Source organism: Adiantum capillus-veneris, chromosome 16 (genome assembly GCF_014529385.1).
Source record: "Adiantum capillus-veneris isolate H3 chromosome 16, ASM1452938v2, whole genome shotgun sequence".
Taxonomy (NCBI): domain Eukaryota; kingdom Viridiplantae; phylum Streptophyta; class Polypodiopsida; order Polypodiales; family Pteridaceae; genus Adiantum; species Adiantum capillus-veneris.
This window is the reverse complement of record NC_140946.1, coordinates 127,131,677-127,147,795: the sequence shown is the minus strand read 5'-3', so window position 1 is coordinate 127,147,795 and position 16,119 is coordinate 127,131,677. Positions and strand designations below refer to the sequence as shown.

At 41.0% G+C, this 16,119-nt stretch overlaps 1 pseudogene; it reads left to right on the top strand.

The window, feature by feature from the left end:
- Positions 1-11,130, top strand: part of LOC147439837 (uncharacterized) — a 59,257-nt pseudogene extending 48,127 nt beyond the window's left edge.
- The last annotated feature ends 4,989 nt before the right edge of the window (positions 11,131-16,119 follow it).

Below are 16,119 nucleotides of genomic sequence, written 5' to 3'. Positions count from 1 at the left end.
CATAGAGCGAGTGGACATGGCCCACACTCTTCTTGATTTTCAAAGCCCTAAAAAAATGAGCTTTATTAGAGGCTTTTGGTTGTAAGGAAGTTTCCCTGGAGAGAATCCTTGCCTTTCTGATATCTTCCAATTGCTCGTTAGCCAGGCAAGCTTTGACTTCAAGCCATTGCTTGTGCTCTTCCTCAGTAGTAGCAAGCCCATTGGCTTTTTTGGAGGTAAGCCGTTGTACCTCAACTGTCATATGAAGAAGGTGTGCCTCCCTAGATTTGGGGGCCCAAGGTTTTGATTACTTTCTGAATACTTTGAGCAAATAGGTCCCACACATTGTGTTTGTTGAGATCGACATCTTTTCTGAGTTTACCCAGTGCTTTCTTGGTTAAATTCCTGAAAACGGGATCTTTGAATAGGTGTGCCCCTGTAACTAGCAGCTTTTTCCTACCTCCTGGGGTCTAGTCCTCCTCTTTATTCTTCTTAAAATGTATGTACAGGGGTATGTGATCTGAAAGGCTTTTTGTTGGGACTACCTTCATCTCTAGCATCGATGATATCCAGTCAGCTTGGTGTGAGCAGTAGCATTTGTCCAGCCTGGAGGTAGTGCAGGCATACTGGAGACTTGTGTAGGTGAAACATGGCGTGCTGTTCCATGGGCCAACGTTCCATAAGTCGATCATCCCCCACTTTTCGCACAAACTTTGCCATTTAGTCCTTTCCGATCTGACCAGCATACCAGAGGATTATATTCTGTCCTTGCTCTTTTCCACCATATTAAAGTCGTCAACTTACAACCACTCTCCTTCTATAGGAGTATCTCTAAGATGCATCCATAGTTTAACTCTATCTTTTGCATTACAAGGTCCGTACACATTCATAATGGTGAAGGGATGCCCTTCCCATCTGATTCTAATTCCCATAATTCTATCGGAGGAGTTTTTTTTTTTTTTTAGTGCAAAAGTCTGTAGTATTGTCCATAAAGTAAAGAAAGACCATTAGCTTTAAAGATATATCCAAAAAACCCTTAAAGAACTAATTGCTAGATGCTAAATCCATTACATTTACATAGTATAATTTTCTAGTAGGCATATTGATCTTCTTTGTGATATACACCCTCTCCATTGTAATGTCTATATTGACAAATGCGATAAAGCATAAGTTTTAAGAACACATAAAAAGGGATATTGCCGATATTAGAATTGTTAGATGCTAAATCCACTACCTTAACATAGTAGAAAAAACTAATTGCTAGATGCTAAATCCATTACCTTTACATAGTATAATTTTCTAGTAGTCAAATTATCTTCTTGCCAAAATATGTCCTCTCCATTGTAATGGATCCATTGACAAACTCAACAAAGAATCATTTTTTAGCGTCAATATGTGCATCTTTATTTACATGCATCAACGGAGATATTGACGCCTATATGGACAATGATATCGATGTTGCATCATCATATATACTAATCCATATATCGATGCTTACATGTATACAAATTTTGAGATGACAGGACATCTTGATCCTACCACCTAATTGAACATTGTAAAAAGATCTGAACTTTCAAAAACAATAACAAATTAATCAACGATAATTAACTTGACTTGAAAACATTGAGAGACAACAAAATTTGAAGAGACGCTACAATACGTCGCGCAAATATTGACGCGTGTACTGAGGACGAGTGAGTTTGTTTTAAGAATAAAAAGCCCTAGTATAATCATCGATATCAACACCGATATTGCATCATCGATATACGCATTGGTATTCTTACCATGGGAACAAGCAATGAAATGAGCGTCAGTAGAGCCGCTAAAATATGCATCGAAAAGACAAATAGCATTCCAACACATATAACAACGCGCATATTGATGCTAGTTTCAGGGTGCATACCAGCGTGTATTTCTAAGTGCGTACTGGTGCCTATTTTGATACTTGTACCGGCGCCAAAACCTGCCCCAAAAAATTTTGGGCAGAGAGGGCTGGGAAATGATGTTACATGTCTTGTAGCACCAGGAACCAGCCCTCTTCTCCCAAACGAAGAGTGCAAAAGCAACTGCACTCCACCTACATTTTGACGTCGAAGAGTGAGAGGTACATTCAGTATAGAATAGCAAAATTATAAGCATAACAAATCACAAAATAAAAGCATAAACATGACAAGTTTCCAGAAGCATAACCATAACGTGACATGAAGATTTTCTAACTATAACTAGGACATGACTTGAAAATCGCAAGTATAACCATAACGTGATTTCCAAACCATATTTTCAAAACCATAAACATAACATGTCTGCCATACCATAACCATAACATGATTACCATACTATAACGATAACTTGAGCCAAGCCATATTTGCAAAAGCATAACCATAACCTGCTTGTTTTCCATACCATAACCATGACATGATTGATGTACCATAATTGCTATACCATAACCATAACGTGATTGCCAAACTGTATTTGCAAAACCATAACCATAACATGTTTGTCATACCATAACCATAACATGATTTCCATACCATCATTGCAAAACCGTAACCATAACCTAATTACCAAACTATATTTGCAAAACCATAACCATAACCTGCTTGTCATACCATAACCATAGCGGGATTTCCATATCATCATTGCAAAACCATAACCATAACCTGATTGCCAAACCATATTTGCAAAACCATAACCATAACTTACTTGCCATACCATAACCATAACATGATTGCTATACCATAATTGCAAAACCATAACCATAACGTGATTGTCATACCATAATCATAATCATAAAAGGAATGCAAAACCATAAATATAAACATCAAATTGTATATGTATACAATGAATGAGTATAGCTGTATCAAGAAGACCACATCTATAGAAAAACACATATATGGAGTATGTCACTCTCATGGTGATGTCTCTCAATCGACGGTCTCTCCCTCCCCCTGCAGACAGCTGGGTCAAAAGGGCCACAAGTCCATTACATATTTGACAATCTAAAGCATACGTATAATACTTACAAACTAATGCAAAAGTGTGTTGTAGCCCCTACTCCCATGATGTGATGCTCTAGCAGACTCCAAACGTGCTCTAGCTGCATCTCTCTGCTCTTGAAATCTCTGAGGATTGTCTTGTGTCTCTCGTGCAATCCCTGCCCACTCCTCTGCATCCAACCATGCTGACTTTGGACTGCTAGCCTTGTACCTATCTCTTGCCTCTCACCGACGGTGTGACATTGTGGCAATTGCCACGCTGTCAAAAAGTTTGCGGTCTTGCCAGGAAAGCACCGAGATTTTGGCTGTGAGAGTTTGTGAGAGAACTCCAAAAAACTATATGAAGTGTTAGGTAAAGGCGGTGTACCTCACCGTGCTTTGCCCGTGTCCATCGGCCAATGTCCGCCTACCCACATTTATCTCCTTATTGTTTATACATACAAAAGAATAAAGAGCTCTCTCACTCACATTCTCACATGATGCTCAAAGAGTGAGATTTGGAAGCTCCACCCCACATCCTGTGTCTTGATCTCTCTCTCCCTCTCTCTCCTTTGCACTCTCTACACATGCGTACCACATTCGTGCACTTGTTGGGAAATAAGACGTAGCTAAATAGATCTTTGAGTAGATTACTTAATGGAGAGAGACAGATTTACATACACGAGATTATAGATAGAGAGAGAGAGAGAGAGTACACACGATATACGTGGTTCACCCAATGTGGGGTACGTCCACGGGAAAGCAGCCACTCAATGGCTTTAGCACTTCAAAAGAAGAAGTAGTTTACAAAGGTATTAAACCCTTAATAGAGCTCTCGCCTTGCTTCACTCTCACCACCTCACACTCACCTTGTTGCATCAACTTCACATAATGAAATTTGTGTAGAAATGGCCTCCTTTTATAGGCCAAAAGGGTTGCCCTCTCTTATGAGAAGCAGCCATGTGTAGCCGCCCTTGTGTAGATAAGTCCAAATCGGACCCTTCAATCCGCCCATGTGTGGCCGCCCTTGAGAAGACAAGTCCGCTTTTGAATTCGGCCACCGGCCATTGACTTCCAACCACCGGCCAATCTACGGTTGTTTTCCGACCACTTTCCAGCCGCCATCCGGCCATAATATTCCGGCGAGGGGAAAAAAAAGTCTCAAGGGCTTCCACCCCCGAGGCCCCTAAAGTTGCCCCTGATTCTTGGCCGTGAAAATTTTGGTTTCTGGTGAGTGATTTTCCTTCATGCATGAGGGCTTCTCCTCATAATGGGGGCCTTACAAATGTGCGCTTTTACCACAGAAAATTACAAGGGTAAATCAGGCTCCATACTTAACAATCTCCCACTTGGAGACTGATCTCCAAACCAAAACTGTGACTGCTTTCCATTCTGGCTTCTTATCCTTGAATGTCGATTGAAGATGAGCAAAAGCTCAACTTCTCCTTGTTGACCACCTTTGTAAACATGTCTGCAGAATTTTCACTTGTATGCACCTTTTCTAGCTTTAGTTGTCCCTCTTCCAAAAGAGTGCGTATGGAGTGATATCTCACCTCAATGTGCTTTGTCCTTGAATGAAAGGCTGATTTCTTCGCAAGATGGATAGCGCTTTGGCTATCATTGTACAAGACACAATTGTCTTGTTTGAATCCAAGCTCTTCTAAGAATCTGTGAAGCCACATAATTTCTTTGCTTGCCTCCGTCAGTGCTACATACTCTGCTTTCGTGGTAGAAAGTGAAACCACTTTCTGCAGCTTTGAAGCCCAGCTTACTGTTGTGCCTCCAACCGTGAACACATAGCCAGTAGTGCTCCTTCGAGTATCTTTGTCACCTGCCATATCTCCATCAACATACCCTTCTAGAAAAATATCAATTCCTCCAAAATACAAAACATTTGTTGTTGTCCCTTTTAGATACCTAGGTATCCACTTCACAGCTTGCCAATGCTTTTTACCTGGTTTGTCCATGAACCTACTCACAACTCCCACTGCATGTGCAATGTATGGCCTTGTCCAGACCATAGCATACATTAGAGAACCTACCGCTCCAGCATATGGAACTTTAGACATATAGTCTATCTCCTCTTGTGTCTTTGGACACATATCCTTCGTTAGTTTAAAATGACCAGCCAAAGGTGCAGAAACTGGTTTTGCATTTTGCATTGCAAACCTTTCTAGTACCTTCTTGATGTAATCTTCTTGAGATAGCTTTATTGTCTTCTTCATACTGTCCCTTGATATTTTCATACCAAGTATCCTCTTTGCAGCACCTAAATCTTTCATTGAAAAAGATTTAGACAGCTCCTCTTTTAGGCCTTTGATGTTCTGCATGTTAGCACTTGCAATCAACATGTCATCAACATACAACATTAGGATGATGAATTTCCCATCTCCCAAATTCTTCGTGTAGACGCAGTGATCCGAGTTGCATCTTGTGAATCCATGATCCAACATCCATCGATCAAACTTCAAGTACCATTGTCTTCATGCTTGCTTTAAACCATACAAGCTCTTCTTTAATCTGCAAACCATTTTCTCCTTACCTTTTACTTCATACCCCTTTGGTTGAAGCATGTAGATTTCCTCCTCTAAGTCACCGTGAGGGAATGCCGTATTTACATCCATTTGCTCGAGATTTAGATCATGAGCAGCCACAAGGCTTAAGACAAGCCTAATTGAGTTCATTTCTACAACAGGAGAAAATATTTCATTGAAGTCATACCTTTCTTTTGAGAAAACCCTTTTACCACAAGCCTAGACTTGTACCTTTTCTTCCCACCTTCTTCTTCCTTCAGCTTGTACACCCATTTGTTTTGAAGTGCCCGCTTACCTTTAGGCAACTCAACCAACTCCCCTGTTTGGTTGCGATATAGTGAGTCCATCTCCACTTGCATGCTCTTCGTCCATTCTTCTTTGGATTCATGTTGCATAGCTTCTTCGTATGATTCCGGCTCTCCAGAATCTGAGATCAAGAGATGGTTGAAGGAAGGAACAAACCTTTCTGGAGGTCTACTTGCTCTTGTAGATCTTCAGGGAATAGGTTGAGGCTCCTCATTTGGTTGACGTTGTTTCACATTGTCACCGTTTGCAGTCCTTGAGTCTTCACCGTCCTCAAGCTCCATGTACTCATCACTTGTTTCTTTTGTTTGTTTTCTTTCCAAGTAATCTTTGTACATATTTTGTTCGTTAAAAATTACATCCCTACTCCTTAAAATTTTACCATCTTCAGGATTCCATAGGCGATACCCAAAGTCACCTTCTCCATAGCCAATGAAGAAACACTTTTTGGACTTTGCATCTAGCTTGCTTTGATCTTAGGCTTCTATCTATGTCCATGAAAGCCTCACACCCAAACACTTTGAGAAATGCATAATTCACCGGTTTACCTGTCCATGCCTCTTCTGGAACTCCCCCATCCAATGCCGTTGAGGGTAACCGATTGATTAAGTACACAGACGTACTTATAGCTTCCACCCAAAGCTCAAGCGGTAGGCCTGCATGTAGCCGCATCCTTCGTGCTCGCTCCATAACTGTCCTGTTTATCCTTTCCAAAATCCCATTTTGTTGAGGTGTCCTTGGGGTTGTCCTTTGCCTCCGAATGCCATTGCTAGCACAAAAGCTTTCAAAAGCTTGGCTGCAATATTCGCCTCCATTGTCAGATCTGAGGCATTTAACCTTGGTACCTGTTTCATTCTCCACAAAGGCTTTCCACCTTTGAAATATGGAAAATACATCGGATTTATTCTTCATGACATAAACCCATGTTTTTCTAGTCGCATCGTCTATGAATGTTACATAGTACAATGAGCCACCAATTGATGGTATACTTGCAGGACCCCAAACATCAGAATGAACCAAGTCAAGTTTTTTATTTTTTCTTTCATTTCCTAATTTTTGAAATTTTACCCTCTTTTGTTTACCATAAACACAATCTTCACAGAACTCTAAGTCCACTTCTTTCAAACCTGGTAGAAGCTTCTTTGTTTGAAGGATTTGCATTCCTTTGGCACTCATATGCCCAAGTCGGTAGTGCCACACCGCACTGCCAACTTCTGTAATTGTTGCACAAGCTGAAGGTTGCGTGCTAATAGTACACAAGTAAAGTGTACCAACCTTTTCTCCCTTGGCAACCAGCAAACATCCCTTTGAGATCTTCCACCTTTTGTTTCCGAATGCAATGTTGTGACCTTCATCATCCAATTGTCCTGTAGAGATCAAATTTTTGCGAAGAGAAGGAACATGCCTAACATCTTTAAGCTTCCATTCATTTCCGTTAGCAGTTTTGACAAAAACAGTACCTTTGCCGACAATCTCACAAGCTTCATCATCTCCCAAGTATACATACCCAAAATTACCTTTGGTGTAATCTTGGAAATTTTGCTTGTGTCACGTCGCATGGAATGAAGCCCCGGAATCTACTATCCAAGAATTAGACACATTGTCTAATGAGAGAATTAGAGCATCTTGCTCTACCTCACCTGCACATTGGCCTCCGATGTTGGCTTGTTGTCTTGAGACTCTGCCTCCTTCTTCTTCTTGGACCAGCAATCCTTCTTGATGTGGCCCTTCTTGCCGCAGTTCCAACATTCAAGAATTGACTTTGTGCATGACTTGCTCCGCCTTGAGCGATCACGACCCTTTTGGTTTTTGAACCTCTCCTTAGACCTTCCTCTTGTTTCCACTGACAATGCAGCACTTGATGATTCTCCTGTGCTTCTCCTTCGTATTTCCTCGCTTAGTGGAACACTCACAACATCATCAAACTTAAGAGTATTTGTGCCAGAAATAGAATTACTTACAGCCATCACAAGGCTGTCCCAACTATCCGGTAGAGATGATAGTATAAGGAGAGCTCGCACTTCGTCATCGAAATTGATTTTCACCGAACGAAGTTGACTTATGTTTGTGTTAAAGTCATTTAGGTGTTCTGCAACTGAACCATTCTCTGCCATCTTTAGATTGAACAAGCGCTTCATAAGAAATACCTTATTGGATGCCGATGGTTTCTCGTAGAAGTCATCAAGTGACTTCATCAAGTCCTCCGTGGTCTTCATCTCCGAAACATTGAAGGCCACCGTTGACGCCAAGCTTAACCGGATTGTTCCAAGTGCCTTTCGATCAAGGACAGTCCATGCTTCATCTGCCATTGTTGCGGGCTTCTTCGCAAGACCGCCTAGTGGCAAATAGAGGTCCTTTTGGTAGAGATAGTCTTCAATCTGCATCTTCCAATGTTGGTAGTATTTGCCGTTAAACTTCTCAATCTTGAGCTTCCCTTCCTCCGCCATAACTCCCACTCAATTCAAGGAATCCTTTCCTTGAGATAATTTAGCTACGATCAAACCTTGCTCTGATACCAGTTGTTAGGAAATAAGACATAGCTAAATAGATATTTGAGTAGATTACTTAATGGAGAGAGACAGATTTACATACACGAGATTATAGAGTAGAGAGAGAGAGAGAGTACACACGATATACGTGGTTCACCCAATGTGGGGTACGTCCACGGGAAAGCAGCCACTCAATGGCTTTAGCACTTCAAAAGAAGAAGTAGTTTACAAAGGGATTAAACCCTTAATAGAGCTCCCGCCTTGCTTCACTCTCACCACCTCACACTCACCTTGTTGCATCAACTTCACACTATGAAATGTGTGTAGAAATGGCCTCCTTTTATAGGCCAAAAGGGCTGCCCTCTCTTATAAGAAGCAGCCATGTGTAGCCGCCCTTGTGTAGATAAGTCCAAATCGGACCCTTCAATCCGCCCATGTGTGGCCGCCCTTGAGAAGACAAGTCCGCTTTTGAATTCGGCCACCGGCCATTGACTTCCGACCACCGGCCACCGGCTATTGACTACCGGCCACCGGCCAACCAACGGTTGTTTTCCGACCACTTTCTGGCCGCCGTCCGGCCATAATATTCCGGCGAGGGAAAAAAAAGTCTCGGGGGCTTCCGCCCCCGAGGCCCCTAAAGTTGCCCCTGATTCTTGGCCGTGAAAATTTTGGTTTCTGGTGAGTGATTTTCCTTCACGCACGATGGCTTCTCCTCATAATGGGGGCCTTACAAATGTGCAGTTTTACCACAGAAAATTACAAGGGTAAATCAGGCTTCATACTTAACAGCACTCACGATTGGTATTAGAGCTTTGGCTTTGCAACAGATGGAGTGCTAGAGAGAAGTGAGCTTTCGGCTATGGTGAGCTTGCTTTCAGTGGAAGCTTGAGATCTGTAAGCAACCACCAGATTTGTGCTCATGGAAGCTTGAGGGACATTCCCAAGCTTGAGGGAAGAGTGTATTGCAAGTGTGTATGCTTTTTTGCAATCATATTTGTAGGAAGAATGCAAATTTTTATTTCTGAAGGTCATTTTTTGAGCTCTAAAAACTGTGTTTTTTGCATAACTTTTACATAGCAGCAAGTTTTTGCAACATTTTTGGACCGAAAATAGTGTTTTTTGGCATATCTTGCACACTCGGACTCAAATCTATATGATCTAGGGGTCTACCCCAAGGTTTGTCGACATTCCAGACGCAATGGTGATATCAAAATTTTGAAATTATGATCTCTGAATTTTTTTTTAGACACAAGATTTGACAGTTAAGGGCTTGTATAGTGCAAATCATTGTGTAGATTGCGTATGGGGATATGTACGTCACATTGTGGAGTCCATTGGATGCTGATTTAACTTGCAATTGTGAATACAAGTGTTGATTTGGGATGTGGTTCTTGGACTAAGGCACATACGTATGCAGTTTCTCAGCACATAGTTTTGTGCTGATGTATGGTCTATGTGGGAATAGATGTGGAGATGTGGAGGCATCATGGCTAAGTATTTTGGATGCATGGTTGATGCTCATAGTTGAGCACTTGTTTATTCGCATCCATTGAAGCTTGTTTATGCAAACAGGTTGACAGGTTTTGTCAATATTCCGTTGAGTGGTACTCCAAGTAGAGCGTGCTTGCTCTTTGTATGACTTTGTAGGTGATTTCGGACGACTACATTCCCAGATTTGGCCATTTGCGCATTTTGTGTTGTCTCCATTTGCGGTTTATAGTGAGTTTTTGCTCTAGTTACACGGGAGACTCTACCAAAATTTTGTTAAATTTGTTTGCCTATTGTAGAGGCTTGTGAGCTTAACAGTTTGCTCACTTTGTCTGCTTGAGATAGTGGTTTTCTCTCAAGTGGGAGAGTTATGTGATCTCGAGTATTATATGCCATTGTTTGGCATGGCCATGAGAGGCAATTTTCGTTCACGGCGACTAAAATGTTGGTATTGTGGCCACAAGGGACATATTAGGTGTCGTTGCTTCAGGCGTATGGCAGAAAAAGAGGCAGATGCATGGTTCTAGTGTGACAGATGCTAAATATGCATGTGACGGGCATGTCACTTTTGACTCTAGCTTGCCTTCATACTATTTTGTGTCTTGGAATAGCACATTGTCTACGCGTTTTCTACTAGACGAGCATACAATTTTTCACCTGACGCCATGTCGTCATTTGTTTTGCTCTTTCTCTAGTGGGAGACTTGGTTATGTGCACTTTGTTCATGGCTCAGCATATGACATAGAGGGTGTTGGAGATGTATGCATGTCCTTCCCTAGCGGTGCATTGCTTACGCTACGAGATGTACGTTATGTACCAGGACTCACCCAGAGTCTCATTTCAGTGCGTCAGTTTGCAGAGTAGTGGATATTGTGTACTGCTTGGAGAGCGGCCATTTTAGATGCATAGGGGATCACTGGTGATAGCCAGAGGTGCTAGGAGTGGTGTGGTATACCCTTTGCATATTTCTGACACACGAGGCGGTGTAGCCTCTGTGTTTTTGCAGCCATGTTTGGAGCGAGAGACGAGGCGTGTCTCTTTTACAGATGTTCTGCATGGAGAGCAAGTTGTGCATTTGTCTTGTGGTGACGTTCACGTAGATAGTGGTATCTCTAGGCATGCACAACTTTGTCAGTCTCATCGGTTGAGGTGACATCAATTGAGCCAGAGACCAATGCATTGTTCTATGATGCATCTGATATGTTTGAGGGTGACAGTGTCCTTCAGAATGCTGTGTGTGATTGTAGTGGTGCTGATTTTTTGATTTTGCAGTCATTCTTAGCAGATATGCCTTTGCCAGACAATGCTGACGTGGTGATGCATAGTCAGGTGGTTCTTGATGAGGATGCATATCACACATAGTGCCTGTTTTGTCGGCTTTCCGGTCTCTCATGTCTGACCTTTTGGTCTCGAGACCTGATCTTGCTTATGCGGTTAGTGTATTTGCAGTGGGAGTCGTTAGTTGTGCAATGACTGACACTGGCATTGTGCATTGTGGAGCCATACAGGTTGTCACTCGATACTTGCATCAGGAGTGTCATCGTATCTCTAGCACTAGTGGTATGAATGTTGCATCTACACTAGAGCGGTTACAGAGTGAGCCAGTGGGCATAGGTTGAGAGTCGTCTTCTCTCACCTCTTGTATATACTAGTTGTAGGCTAGTCTTCTTCCCACTTATTGGCACACAGCCTTTAGTGGGAGAATGTTAGGTAAAGGCGGTGTGCCTCATCGTGCTTTGTCCGTGTCCATCGGCCAGTGTCCGGTTGCCCACATTTATCTCCTTATTCTTTATACATACAAAAGAATAAGGAGCTCTCACTCACATTCTCACATGATGCTCACACAGTGAGATTTGGGAGCTCCACCCCACATCCTATGTCGTGCTCTCTCTCTCCCTCTCTCCCCTTCGCACTCTCTGTGCACGCTCACCACATTTGTGCACTCACATGAAGGAGTTAAACCATAGATTCCATGAAGTCTAGGGTTTGCAAAGAAGCCCCACTCTTTCTCTCTTGCAGTCACACACACAAAGAAAGAACAAAAGAGAATATAAAAACAACACAAAGATGAAAACATCAAGGTTATGGTCATATCATATCATGGTGGTAATATGAAAGGGTTAATTGGATGAGTTAATGGCATTCAATCTTTGCCGAAAAACAAGCTGCAAATTGTTCTTTGGAATTATAGTTTTGTGCTTACCATAATATATATGTTTTATCTAGTGATTGGGATTAATTGAGTGTACAAATCCTCTTGGTTCGTAGCAAGATAACTACACTTACATCAAAAGAAAATTTATTGTGTATAAGGGGTAGTATGATGGGATCCGGTGAAAGAAGTATTTCATTGAGCCTTTCTGGGCCAAAGAGAAACACTATACGTTGTTGACAGTGTATTTTATGGCTAATCCATATATTAATTCTAATAGATCGCATAGAGTGAAAGCGATAAAAATTTACATCACTTGGATTATTCATCTAGGATGGTATGTGAGAAATGTAGATGTGAAGAGATGAGAAATTTCCCTCCCAATCCCTTTTCTTCCCCTAGGCAATAAGGATATTGCGGGGAGAGATGTACCTGTAGCAAGGAGAATCTAGAATTTATAGAGAGAATGAATTTTTAGAGTGAGAGAGATAGGTTTGGTTAGAGAAGGAGATGAAATTAGAGATATATGTTGGATTAGGAATGAAAAAGAAAACAACAAGAAATTAACAAAATATCAAAGTAGAACACATCTTACATGACAACCCTTCGGGAGTTATTCAACATTTTTTATGGAGAGAGAAGAAGATGGAAGACTTCAAGCCTTGATTGATGCACCAAGTTGAAGTCCTTATTTGATTAGATCTTATATTACAAGGATATCTTACAAAATTGTCTAGTGTTCCTCTAGGAGTAAGTGTAGGCTTAGGCTTATGTTTATGCTAAGTACAATTAGGTATTACTACTCTCACTCCTTCATGAATTCATCTCATGAATGGCTTGAATGGTTTTCAAGGAAGAAGAGGTCCCCTTTTATAGGTGAAGGGAACCCCCAAGGCTTTACACAAGAAGAGAAGAGCCAGTGTGAACAGAAACTGGAAAAGTTTAAAATGGGTTGTCCCTGCATGATGTAGGCAAACTGGGGTCCAGTATTTTGATCATATCTCCTTAACCGTGGATTCAAATAAAAAAAGTAAAATTATGGATAGAGAAGTCAGCTCATAAGCTATGACTCCCATTTTATATACTTTTTTCAATTCGGATTGGAACCTTGTGTAAAAAAATCACCAAAATAGGGTACTGGCAGCAAAAGTCTTCTTGTGGTCCCCTTAGCTTAGTCTTTTATTTGATTCCAATGGACACCTCATGCAATATGAAAGCATGACATTGCTCCTTGACAAAGTTTTGTAATCATGCTTGCAATAATGCATTAAAATAGGTGTATCTTTAATAATCATGCCACCCAGTGTCCCACTAGGATTTGATTCCTTCCTAGTGTAGCTATTTAAAAAGAAATATAAGAAAAATATGAAAAACACATAGAATATATATATATATATTGGAAGTTACCCTAGATATAGAATCGAGGTAGGGTGTGAGATAATAATGAGATAGTAGAAAGAAAGAATCAATTTTGCTCCAAGTTAAAGAGGCGTAGCTATAGACACTTTTCCCATAGTATGTTCTGACGGTAAAGTAAGAATATGCTACCCTTGAGATAAATAATAGGATGAGATAGAAAGCTTATTATTATACTTAGATATGCATATGTTCATTATAGGAAATATATTTATGTATCTAAAAAGTTACAAGATAGATCTTGTAGCATTCGTTCCCACTATGTACGTGTCACAGCACGACAACGCTCAAGATCCAATCATTTGAGACTGGATCATATCCCTTTGTCGGTATGTACTCTCTGTGAATCTCCTCAATGATGTAATTCTTTCTTTCATCATCCTGATAATCCCAAATCGCCATCACAAAGTGGCCAGACTGAACTGTACAAAGCTACTGTCGCATGGCCTTTCCAACTCTATCTACCACTATAGCCCATCCTTGGTCTTAAACACCTTGCTAGGATCATGCTCGTGTGATCCCAAGGTGTATGTGGTGTGCTAATCGGTGAACTATCTACTAAAGAGAGTGGTGAACGCTCTCTTGGTGGTGTAGATGCATTAGTAGAACCACTACCACAACAACTACCACCTCTAGAACGACGCCTACCTTGTCTTGAAGAAGAACCAGTTGTTGGTGTAACTGGCACACTCGACTAAGGTGTAGGGCCAATCAATGTAGGAGGCACACTAGTCCTAGACATAGGGGTGACTGTAGTAGGTCTAGAGGGACCAGCTCCCCAAAGGTTCTATGCATAAGCAACCTGCTCTAGTGTGAACTGTGACAAAAAGAAGCCCATCTGCTCAAGTGACATGCCGGCCCGAGTGACACTAAACCTAAAACTAGGAGAGTATATATTGTCGCCATCATCCATGGCTACATATACATAAATAACACAGATACAGTACATTAGTTCCCAAAAAAAAATCCTAAGCAATGCAAATAACAAAAAAATGAAGCTGCAACACAACTCATTATATCTATCCAGTATTCTAGACTAATTAAAAGATTTTTACAAAATAATTCCTAGCAAAAACCAGTAGTCAATCTCTCATCCTCTATGAGATCTGATGCACCAAACATATCTATTGCAATCTGTACTTTTGTATCTTTGTCATCAAACTCTACTTCTTCATCGCTCTCTGCATCAACCAGCATATTTGAAAGCTCATCTCTAGGTTCAATCATCTGCTCCCCACTGACCTCTAGCTCAAAATATGCACTTACATCATTCGTCGGTCGTGTACTTTGTTCATCTCTAGGTTCATACATCTGCTTACCACTAACCTCCAATCCTTCACACACTTGCTCACTTCATGGAGCAACTTGAACAACATAGAGCCAGCACGGTTTAAACATATCGTTTTTATCATTTTCTTTCCATAGTGGATCTATTGTGAACACAACTTGTTCACAATGCTATGGAAGTACAAATGTATCCTGCAAATCTGTCCATACCCGCCTAGAGTTCATTTGAATCAATCCACTCTTATCTTTGCACACATTTTCATTCGGTCCGCTAGTAATAACTTTGAACGACTTGATATCATAGATAAAAATATCAAACTTTCTATATCTAATCTTCAAGATGTCTTGGATGTAGCCAAAATATTCAAGTTGGCTAGTCTCTGTCTCGTCTCTGTGTTCTTATCCCTGACACTACTCCTACTTTCTTGGACGAAGCTTACCCTAACCCCACTGTCAAAGGTGACCCTTTGTTCATCTATCCGTTGCACCCTAAAGTGTCTCCCATGCAACCACAAAGCTCCATATTTGTGATACTGTAGCCACAAAATTGTAATGAAATTATAGTCACTAAAGTAGTGCGATCATGTGGATCTGCAAAAGGAAATTGTGAAAATATTTACATGACAATCACAGCCCCTTGAAATCTCCTCTTCTTATTCAGTAATCAACATTCCGTTCCTCTTTGCCTCCGAGATTGTCGCATCTAGCCACCGCGGAGTAGGAAAATTAGACAATTTTTTAAGATGATCTGGAAAAGGAAGAATTCTAGGAACATGATTACCCTTAAACTGGAAGCAATCTATCAAGCATTGTTGCTTTTCTCCTTCGTACCTCTCTAGACACTTTTGCATGACTTCTAAGTTGATAAGACAAATCTCATAACCTTTTCTCGCATTGTGATATCCTTTTTTCTAATGAAGCCTTGTTCGTGCGGCTCATTCCCTGTCACCTTGATGTTGACCTCAGTAGTCCACATTCGGGGCATCTCTAGATCAATTGAGCCCAAAAATTCATTGAGGAGAACAAGACTCTTGCACAAGCCATCCTTCAGTCATGCTACCCTTGAGGCGAGCCTTTTGACGAACGAACCCCTTTAAACTCTTTATGAATCTCTCCAAGAAGAACATCCACCTGCTATGAACTACCCCAGTAATTGCAACTTCATCGACCACATATACAAGTAGATGCATTTCGATGGTAATAATGTTTGTTGGGAATTACTTCTCCACCATACACACTACTTTGATAGCATTTAAGCGCGCGGTATCTAGGTTGTCTTTTCTTATCTCTTTTGAATTGATCCAATGTACCAACTCATTGATTAGATTGTTCTTCTATTGTCATTTTTTAGACAATCCTTTATGGAAATTGGTAAGATAAATTGTAAAAATCTGTGTCAATTGTGGGACTTAAGACCACTAAGATTGTCATCTCTAGTAAAATCCGTTTTCAAACATTGCATGCACCCAGTGGGAGTCTTGAATGAAGATATAGTC